Source organism: Phocoena sinus, chromosome 2 (assembly GCF_008692025.1).
Source record: "Phocoena sinus isolate mPhoSin1 chromosome 2, mPhoSin1.pri, whole genome shotgun sequence".
In the NCBI taxonomy this organism is placed as follows: domain Eukaryota; kingdom Metazoa; phylum Chordata; class Mammalia; order Artiodactyla; family Phocoenidae; genus Phocoena; species Phocoena sinus.
This window is the reverse complement of record NC_045764.1, coordinates 168,332,160-168,342,340: the sequence shown is the minus strand read 5'-3', so window position 1 is coordinate 168,342,340 and position 10,181 is coordinate 168,332,160. Positions and strand designations below refer to the sequence as shown.

The following is a 10,181-nucleotide window of genomic DNA, read 5'->3' as shown; positions in this document are numbered from 1 at the left end:
AAGAGTTTCCGTGACTGCAGTCATTGGGTACATGAGAGCAAGAGGAGGGGCTGGGGCAGGAGAGGCAGGCAGGGACCAGATCAGGGAGGACCTTGACTGCAGTTAGAGGAGTTTGAACTTTATCCTGTAGGCAATAGGGAGCCATTGAGTCCTTCTGAGCAAGGGAGGGATGAGATTAAGCAAAATAAGGAGGCATCACCCTCAAGGCTAAACTGGGGGGTGACTGCCCCCCTTTTCTCCCCTTTTTCACACCAGGGCTTCACTTTCACACATCAGCCCAGCGGTGTTATTGCCATAGTAACCCTAGGCCTGCATCTTCTTGCAGGCTTGTCTGGGACTCTTAAATCCACCCACCCCCTGCCTCTGCAGGGGCAGACTGGGGAGTGCGTCAGCCTGGGCCTGACCTTATTTCTGGCCTGTTAAAAAACAGAATCCAACATCCCAGCAGGCACAGGGGGAAATGGACCAGTTAAACCAGGGGGTGGCAAGAAGGGTGTGCATTCTCCGAGCCTTGGAGGGCTCTGGGTGCTGAGCACTTGCAGGTCCTTGACCCTGTAACCTGGAACTGGTGTGATTAACCCTGGGCTGGTCTTGCTGAGCGATGCCCTCCTGTGGGACCTCCCATCTGTCGGTGACTCCTGAGGCTGCCCCGTCCAGCTCAGAGCCGTGTTGCAGAGGCAGACTCCTCAGAGCCATCATTTCGTTTAATCCGTACAACTACCCTCGCTGGGGTGCGGGGGGGCGGTTCTGCCACTTTCCGGGGTGGAAACTTGTTCAAAGAGGTTAGATGATCTGTGTGAGGTGTCATAGCCCTGAGGAGCTGGGTATCAGTCCACACCGGTCTGGTACCACACACATCCCTCACCTTCACCAACAACTTCTGTCCTGGATCCTCAGCAGCTCCTGTGTCCCCCACTCCAAATCCAGAGCTGCTCCAACTCAGCCCTCCAGGCCAAGTCCTCCTGCTTGTAACAGACAAGCCAGCCCTGGAGGGCTATGGCTTCGTGGAGTTGACAACCTTTCCCAGAAAGAGGATGCTCTGGTGTTGGTGGAAAAGATCTCCACAAGGAAGGGCCTGGTGATTGTCCTGGGACCAGAAGGTGACAAAGCCACTGGTGGCTGCTGCAGCCTGGGTGCCAACCTCATCCACCACCAGGATGGCTTTGTGGAAACTCTGGGAAGGAAATCACAAGCGTTACCTCTGAGAGAGCATGAGCTGTGGCTTAGGGAAGACTAGGGGAACTAGAGACCACTGAAGATCAAAGCCACTTGTTGGGATATCACAGCAAGAATGTCTATACTGGGGGGGGGGTTATTAAGCTGGATGACATCTTATTTATAAATAGCCATTGCAATCATTAATTGAGCACATACTATGTGCCTATGCTCTTTTTAATCTTCATAACCATCCTATGAGGTCAATGTATTATGTCTGTTTTATAGGTGAGGAAAATAAATCCAGAGACTGGGTAACCCTTTGAGGTCATAAGAGGCAGAACTGGAATTTGACCTCTCAAACCCAAGACTCTACCCTCTAGTGCACCTTTGTTATATGTAGCTGAGGTCATAGGTCCCTTTCTCTGGTCTAAGAAATTTATGATACACACACACACACACACACACACACACACACACACACACACACACCTCAGCCTCATCTGTATCCTGCCTCTGTTTCTGTCATTGCATTTGTCAGTCTCAGTTGCCATGATCTATGAGGGCGCTGTGTCTCCTGGACTTGACTGGAAGAGCTCTCTGAGGGCAGGGACCTGATGGACCCTAGATCTGCAGCACCAAGCACCACGCCCAGCACATAGTGGGTTGCTTCTTGGGCTCCCTATGCCCGTGGATGATTAAATAAAACTTGGACTCTGAGACTTCACATGGTGGCAGGGAGAGCACCCATCACCCAGCACCTTCCAAGAGGTGGAGGTTCCCCTCTGAGGTCTCTAGGAGTTGATATCCATTGATGTCACCTTGGACACCTGCAGGTTTAGCTGTTCAGTGATGCCAGACAAGTCAGCCCGCTACGAGAACAAGTCCGTGATGCCCAGCTTGGGCAAAATCTGATCTAATTTATAGGAGCCAGAAATGGAGAATTTGGGGCTATACGACTTGAGCTTCCCGTAAAAATACCTGAAAGAGGCACTGGGTTAAAACACTGGACTCAGGAATCAGCCAAGTGTCCCAGCCGGCTGTGCTCTCCTTGACTGCACTTGTTCACGGCCCACCCTGCATCTGAGTTCTGTGGTCACAAACACCCTTTGCCTGTGCCACTCCCTCAGATGAGTGCTGCCAGAGGCTTAAAGCCAGGCTCCTTCTTTGCACTTTGTTGGGACCCACTGATTTCTTTGGGTGGAATTCCTCCACCACGTGGGCTGTGTGAATCTTCCATCCACATGTGGCCTTGGCCTGAGGTCTTTTTCTTATGTGTGGCTGGAGACTTTTCCTGCTCATAGCCCCATGGTGATGTGAAAGCTTCCCTGCCATTTCCTGGGGTGGGTGGAAACCTCTCTACATCAGCTCAGTCAACCATCTTGATGGGAAGTCTACCCATTCATTGCACAGGGTGGACCCTCAGAGAGCCAGTGTCACTTCACCCCAGACTTGTGCAGTACAAGGGCTACATCTAGAACCCAGACTCCTAACTCCTAGTCTGGTTCTCTTTTCACTGAGAGCGAAATCACATTTTGGGTACAATAAGAGTGTTCCTTATTTAAGGAAACCCAAGGAAAGCCTTGAAGAAAATAAGAATTCTTCCATGATTTGGTGATCCCCTCCACTCCCATTTGGGGCACTGGCTTTCATTGGAAGGGTCCATGTGAAGGGCAGTGCTACAGACTCTACACCGCACGATGCCCTGATGGATTACCTCTTCTGAAGCAGATTACCTCCACCTTGTCAGCATCTCTGGAGTCAAAACCTCTTCCACCTGCTCCATTTTCCCTCAGTTAGGAAGGATGAAAAGGGTTGTTGCGTTTCCTTTGTAATCCATCCATAACACTGAACAGAGCAAATATCTGTCGTGAAGATACCAGCGGTGTTGGGTATCCTGCAGCATCACAGGCACCTTGACTACTGTATCCTCATCAACATAGAAGTCATGGGGAGAGGTCATCAAGGGGATGGATGGTGTCTCCCACAGACCTGGAGGAAAGAAGGGAAGAAGGTACAGGGCATCTGTGGACCAACAAGCTGATCCTCCAGCCAGGGAATACATCCCCCCATCGTCACTCAAGACTCACCCTCCACCATTTCATCAGTTCAGCACCTGACCTGCATGGGGAATGGATCTGGGGGTTCAGGTAGGTTCTAAAATAAGAGACCCCAGAGGATATCAGCAAGGTTGTTTCCTGCCTTCACTGATTACTTGAAATCATTGGACTTAAATAATTTTGCCAACCTGATGTTTGTATAGTGGTAGCTCACTGTGGTTTTGACATGCACTTTCTTGGTTTAAAATAAGGTTGAGTAGGGCTTCCCTGGTGGCGCAGTGGTTGAGAGTCCACTTGCCGATCCAGGGGACACAGTTTCGTTCCCCGGTCCGGGAAGATCCCACATGCCGCGGAGCAGCTGGGCCCGTGAGCCATGGCCCCTGAGCCTGCGCGTCCGGAGCCTGTGCTCCGCAACGGGAGAGGCCACAGCAGTGAGAGGCCCGCGTACCGCAAAAAAAATAAAATAAAAAATAAGGTTGAGTAGTCTTTAGTATGTTTATGGATCAACTAGAAGTTTGGGGGGATTTTTGTTTGTTTTTTTATTTTATTATTATTATCTTTTAGTTCAGTGCCAGTTCACTATTTTACCCATATTTCTATAGGGCTGTTTCTTAGTGATTTGCAGGAGTTCTCTGAACACTAGTTGTCTATCAGTTCTGTGTGTTGCCAATGTGTTCTCTTCCTCTCTGACTTGTCTTTTCACTTTCATAATTGTGTGTTTTGATGATTGAAATTCTTCACTTTATGCAGTGAGCATACCAGGTTTTTCCTTTATGGTTAGATCTCTGTGTCCTGCTTAGGAAAAATTTTCCTACTTCCAGGTCATGAAGATACTCCCCTATTTCATCCACAAGGTTTACCCTTTCCTTTTGCATTTAGGACTTTACTTCATCTGCAGTGAATGCTTATGATCTGTAGGACGGAGGAGTACGAAATCATTTTTTTCCATGAGGATACTGTCCCAGGACTGCTTTTTCAAAATCTATCCTTTTTCTCAATGCTCTATCATGCAGGCTTTGTCAAATATCAAGTGTCCATATATCCATGGAGCCATTTCTGGGTTCCATTCTGGCCTCTCTGTTCTGTCCCATTGGTCTATGCATACCACACAGTCTAAATTAATACAGATTTATAACCAGCATTGCTCCCCAGCAGACAGGTTCTCTCTTTTTAACTATTCTTGGCCCTTTGCTCTCTCATATACACTTTAGAATCAGCTTGTTAACTGGTACCAAAAAGAATCTTTTAAAAACCTGTTGGGATTACTTTAAAATATTTCGATCAATTTGGGCAGGAACCGACATCTTTACCATGTTAAGTCTTCCTATTCATAAATACGGTATATCTATTTTTTATTTGTCGACTTTAATATCTCTCAATATAATTTTATCTACAGAAATTCTGCATATCTTTGGTTTGTTTTCTTCTAAGTACTTTTCATTTTTTAAGATAAGCCACAGTTGTTCTACTACTGTCACCATGTAACCTAGACTGAGGTCTTGGGGCTACATTTGTGTCCCCAGAGCGATAGGCAGATGTGTCAGAGGGCAAGATTCTATTTCTGGAGCACCTCCTTCCCTGTGCCACGATCACTAACACAACTGCAGCGAGGTTTCTTTCAGGAAGAGAGCACCAAAATCTTCATTATTTCTGGCCAGAGCTTTGGGTGTGGTGATGGTGTATATTACACATGTAAATTATATTATATTTTAAATGGAATGGAGTCAAAAATATTGTGCAGCCACTAAAATGAGATCTAAATAAAGTTTCCAATAACGTAAAACTACACACACACACACACACACACACACGAGTGCGTGTGAAAATTGATAACATCCGAATAAAGTCTATAGATTATCACCAACGTCAGCTTCCTGGTTTGCTATTGTACTACAGTTACATAAGATGTTACCTAGAGGAACCTGAGTGAAAGGTACATGGGACCACTCTGTACAACTTTGCAACTCCCTATGAATTTATAGTTATTGCAGAATTAAAAAAAAATTTTTTTTTAAGTTTTTAGTGGTGCCTGAAAATTCCGCATGTAAAAATGCAAGCAGTGACCAGTTTGGATGGATTATTAGTCTGGGACTGTTCCCCTGAATCTGTTTCCTGTAGATTCAAGGTGGTTACAGCAGGGGATTGAGAGGCAGATATGAAGCAGCCATTGCCCGCTGAAGGCAGATGAGACGATGAACAGACCAGAGGGGCTGCATGCTCCAGCTTACCTATGCTCTCCGCCAAGTTCATTGTCCAGCTCTACCCTGCTGACCAACAGTGTCTCCAGACCACTGCCAGGTGCTCAGCCTGGGCCTCTCCCCAAGCTCTCCCTACATGGAACCACTCTGGTGGCTGGATGTGCCTGGCATGTAGATTTCCTGATAAGTTCCAACTTGTCCACCAGCTCCAGTGACTTGTTCTCTGTCCCTCCAACTCCCTCTTCCTCCAGACCTTCACTTCCCCAGTCCTTCCCACAAACATGCCAGGACTAATTCCTCTCACAACCCCCTTTCCCTTCCCACTCACGGTGACTATGCTTCCTGGATGGCACCCTAAGTGATACACACTGTACAAAACTCTTCCTACCTGTGATTTCAACTCTATTAACATATGTGTGTGAATGGAAGACTGGAAGGAATTAGGCTAAAATGTTAATGTTGGTTCCCTCAGGAAGGTAGGATTCTGGGCGATTTCTAGTTTTTCTTTTATACTTATATGTATTTTTAAAGGTCTTCAAAATTGTTATCATTAGAATAATTACAAATACTCTATTTATTGAGCGTATATAATGGTCAGGGGTTGTGAAACTTCTTCTGCAAAGGGCAAGAAAGTAAATATTTTACGCTTTACAGGTTATTCTGTCTCAGTAACAACTGCTAACCTCTGTCCCGTGAAAGCAGCCAGAGATAATACATAAATGAATGGGCGTGGCTGTGTGCCAATAAAACTTTATTTACAAAAACAGGTGGCCTTCAGGTTTGGCCAGGAGCTGTAGTTTGCTGATCCCTTCAGGCCCTCTTCTAAGGAGTACTCAAATATGTGACATCATTTGATTCTCAGAAACAAAACTTTGAAGCAGGGACTCTTATATCCTTATAAGAGTCCTTCAAGCAAACAACCTGCCCTGTTTGTACTGTTGGTAAGTGGCAGAGCTGGCTATGAATCCAGCAGTTCAACTTGTCACCATTGGGTAGAATGCATTTCATACATTGCTGTTATTTTTTTTTAAAAATAAGAAAATAGGGCTTCCTTGGTGGCGCAGTGGTTGGGAGTCCGCCTGCCGATGCAGGGGACACGGGTTCAAGCCCTGGTCTGGGAAGATCCCACATGCCGCGGAGCCTGCACGTCTGGAGCCTGTGCTCCGCAACAAGAGAGGCCGCAATAGTGAGAGGCCCGCGTGCCGCGATGAAGAGTGGCCCCCGCTCGTCGCAACTAGAGAAAGCCCTCGCACAGAAATGAAGACCCAACACAGCCAAAAATAAATAAATAAAAAATAAAGGAATTCCCTTAAAAATTTTTTAAAAAAATAAGAAAATATGTCTAAAGATATGAAGGGGTGGAAATCAATACTACCCAAACTTAAATATCTGAGGCTCTAACATTAAATTTTCAGAAGGCTGCTCAACCCCATCAGACCCAATCCATCCACTTTCTGTTCTGTGGGAGTTTCTTTCTGCTATGTGATCCTTCAACGAATTAGGGGGAAAGGGAAGATGTAGGATCCACCAACAAATTGACTCTTATCTTTGAAGTAAATGTAATTCACCAGCACCATCGTGGTATCCGCGCTGAGCTCGTTGACCAAATCCACAATCTTCCCTCGAGTTTCCTCCCTGACTTGGTTGTTGATAAGCTGGGTTGTGCCCTCAGAGTCGTCGAAGTTGGTGTGGAAGAGTCTGGACTCATAGACGGTCATGGAGTCATTAAGGAATCTCGGAAGGAGTGGCAGCTCCAGGCTCAACAACAGGGTGCTGTCCACACGTATCTCCAGCCTGTCGGCCGGGAGGTGGAGAGTGTGCAGAAGGTGCTGGAAGCCCCTGTGCATGTCAGATACTGACACCTCTGTGAGATTGAAGCCGAGACCCTCGAGGATCTGGGTCCGGCTCTGCTAGCGGACCCCCAGGGACAGCATGGCGTAGGCGGCGGAGATGCTCAGCGGGGAGAAGACGTTGCTCCCGTAGGGTTGGGAAGCCATCAGGTGGTAGAAGCGGACAGCAAAGGCAGTATTGCCTGCAGTGACCTTGAGGCTGGGGGAGCCTGTGCCCGGAGCCTCCTGATGGGGGCAGTGGATGTGACCCTGGCCGTGATGCTTGGATGCCACTGACCTCGAGAAAGGACCAGTAGTCCAGCCAGACGGAGGAGCAGGCAGTCGGTAAGCTGCAACTTCTGTGCTCTCAGGTCTACAGGAGGAAAGAATGTGCCCAGGAAACTCCCCAGCAGAATGCCCAACCCCACTGAGATGCCAGGCAGAAGGCAGGGCCCCAGGGATCTAAGTGATACTCTCAGCTCCTGCAAATGAGCTGGCAGGGGAGTAGCAAACACCCAGTACCTCCACGTGTGTGGTGCCACGACACTGTAGCAGGGCTTCAGATTTACAAAGCAGCTCTTTGCCCACCATCCCATTTCCTTTCCCATCTCTGTGAGCTCTGCACGGCACTGGACTCCATTCTCATTACAGAGAATGGGAAACAGAGACTCCAAAAGTGACTTAACCAAGTCACCAAACTAGTAAATATCTGAGCTAGAACACAGGTCTCCGGACTCTCAGCCTGGGGTGCCTTGCACCATCTGAGTTTATTTCCTTAGCCCAGTGACTCATCGCGTCAAATGTGCTCATTGCCAAAGGCTATGTTAGCAACTACCCCACAGACATCCGTGGTGTGTTTTACACTTTGCAGAATCGCTTGTGTGCCATTTTGTTTGACCCTTTTATCCAGGTAGAGGTCAATAGAGCTGGTATTCTTGTCACCACTCTGTACAGATGAGATCACTGATGCTCAACACATGATTTGTCCAAAGTCTCAGGGATACAATTGGTCCCTTTCCCTAATGAACTTAACCTGCCCCAAAAAGGATGCTCGATTTTCTCCACCAAATCTTCTCTGCCCCATCAAATGGCCCTACCATTACCTAGTTCTCAGCCCCAAACCCAGCTGTCACCCCTAACATCCATCTGGCCTTGCATCCATCCCACCCCATTCAATCCCTCAGTCCCTCTTGACACTCATTCAACTCTCCATCATTTTTCACCCAGACCAGAGGTCAGGAAACTTTTCCTATAAAGAGCCAGATAGTGAATCTCTTTGGCTGTGGGGACCATACAGTCACTATTACATCTACTGAACTTTGCTGTGCTCGCTGGAGAGTGACCATAACAAGGAACACCCCCCGCCCCCCACATGGCTTCCTACCAACCTATAACAACCACTCCTCACCCCCTCTCACACACTTCTCTCCGGCTTTGCGGTGAGATTACCCAGAAGCTCTGACAGGAGCTCTCCGAAAGCAACTGGAGCCGGAAGACCTGCGTCCCCAGCTGTACGTGGCCTTGCGGGAGGCTCTTCTGGATCTGAGTACCAGTTCCCTGCCCAGTGCAGCAAGGAGGTTGGTGCAATCACATGTAGGGGTCTTTCTAGCCTTTGTCACCTCTAATTAGCATGACCAATTGTTCCAGTCTGCCCAGGACTTTCCTACTTTTAGCGCTGAAAGTCTTGTCCCAGAACTCCCATTCCTAGGCAAACCGGGACGGTTGGTCATCCTCCTTTTAGTCTCTACTGTGACCCTCGTAGGGTTACTGACGGCACAGTCAATCCTGGAGTGGCCCCTGGGTGCCTGTCTGAGCTCTAGATGTAGCTTGGATTTATCAAGCCCAGGAAGATTGGAGAAACCTCTCTGCACCACCTACCACCTCCCTGATTAGGTGATTATTAATGAACCGACCCATGGGTACAGTGTGGAGTCTCAGTATAGAGAGAAACCTCACTGCAAGTTGGCTCACCTCCTCCCAGGAGAACCCCCTTTCCCTCCTGGGGGGACCAAGAGAGTTCACCCCTTCCTGTTTGTGTTATTTGCTGAGGTTCACCTGATACTTGCTTTTCCTGCGGCTCAAGGGAACCCCTTAGTGGGCCAGGTCTCCACTCTGACCCTCAACTGCCATGTGAACTTAAGTACCACCATCCCCCTCTCTGGGTTTCTGTTGCCCCACACCACCATTTCAGCCATATCCCTGCCCCTGCAAATAAAGAGTTGGGCCATACCAGGGGCAGCAAACTCCAGCGCCCTCACGAACTCGGGAAGGCAGCTTCCTGGGCGACATGGTGGGAAACTGTGGGCACGCGGAACTGGTATCAGCTCTCTGTGGCCAGACAAGACCCATATAGAGGCTAGATCCTTCCCAGGGCTTCCAGTGTGCAATCCTGGACTACGTGATTTCTGAGAAGCCTGCCAGCTTTATAGCGGCATGGTTCTGTGATGGAACCTCCTAAGATGTCACATGGTAGACTGCAAGGACGGCGCACCCCAGGAGCAAAGGCGGGAACAGATGCCTCCTTGGTCCAGGAATCCAATCGCTCATTTCTTCTCTAATCACGGAGCTGAAGCTGCTCTCTTGTAAGTAATCAGGGAGCCTCAGCAGCCTTGGATCATTCTGGACAGCTGCAGGTAGCGGTGATGTCTGGCTGTTTCTCAGGCCATATGGCTCAAGGAGGAGAAGACTTCAGCTGATCTCTGAATCCACTCTTTCCTTCATTCAATCAATCATCCAGCTCCTTGCTGAGCTCCTGCTATGGTGAACGGCATTGTTACATTCTCATTGGCTGGATACACACACTGTAGGATATAGTTGTGAAGGGTAAGTTCAGGAGTTGGGATTGACTATACAGGGAATTACTCTGGCCACAGGTGGGGACGGAGGTTAGGAAGGGTGTCCTGGGGAAGGGACATCAGAGCTGAGACGGATGAGGAGTC

The 10,181-nt window shown here is 48.4% G+C and overlaps 1 pseudogene; it reads right to left on the bottom strand.

Annotated features, from left to right (window-relative positions):
• Positions 1-994: 994 nt before the first annotated feature.
• On the bottom strand, positions 995-9,531 carry LOC116748660 (annotated as a pseudogene).
• Between the last annotated feature and the right edge of the window lie 650 nt (positions 9,532-10,181).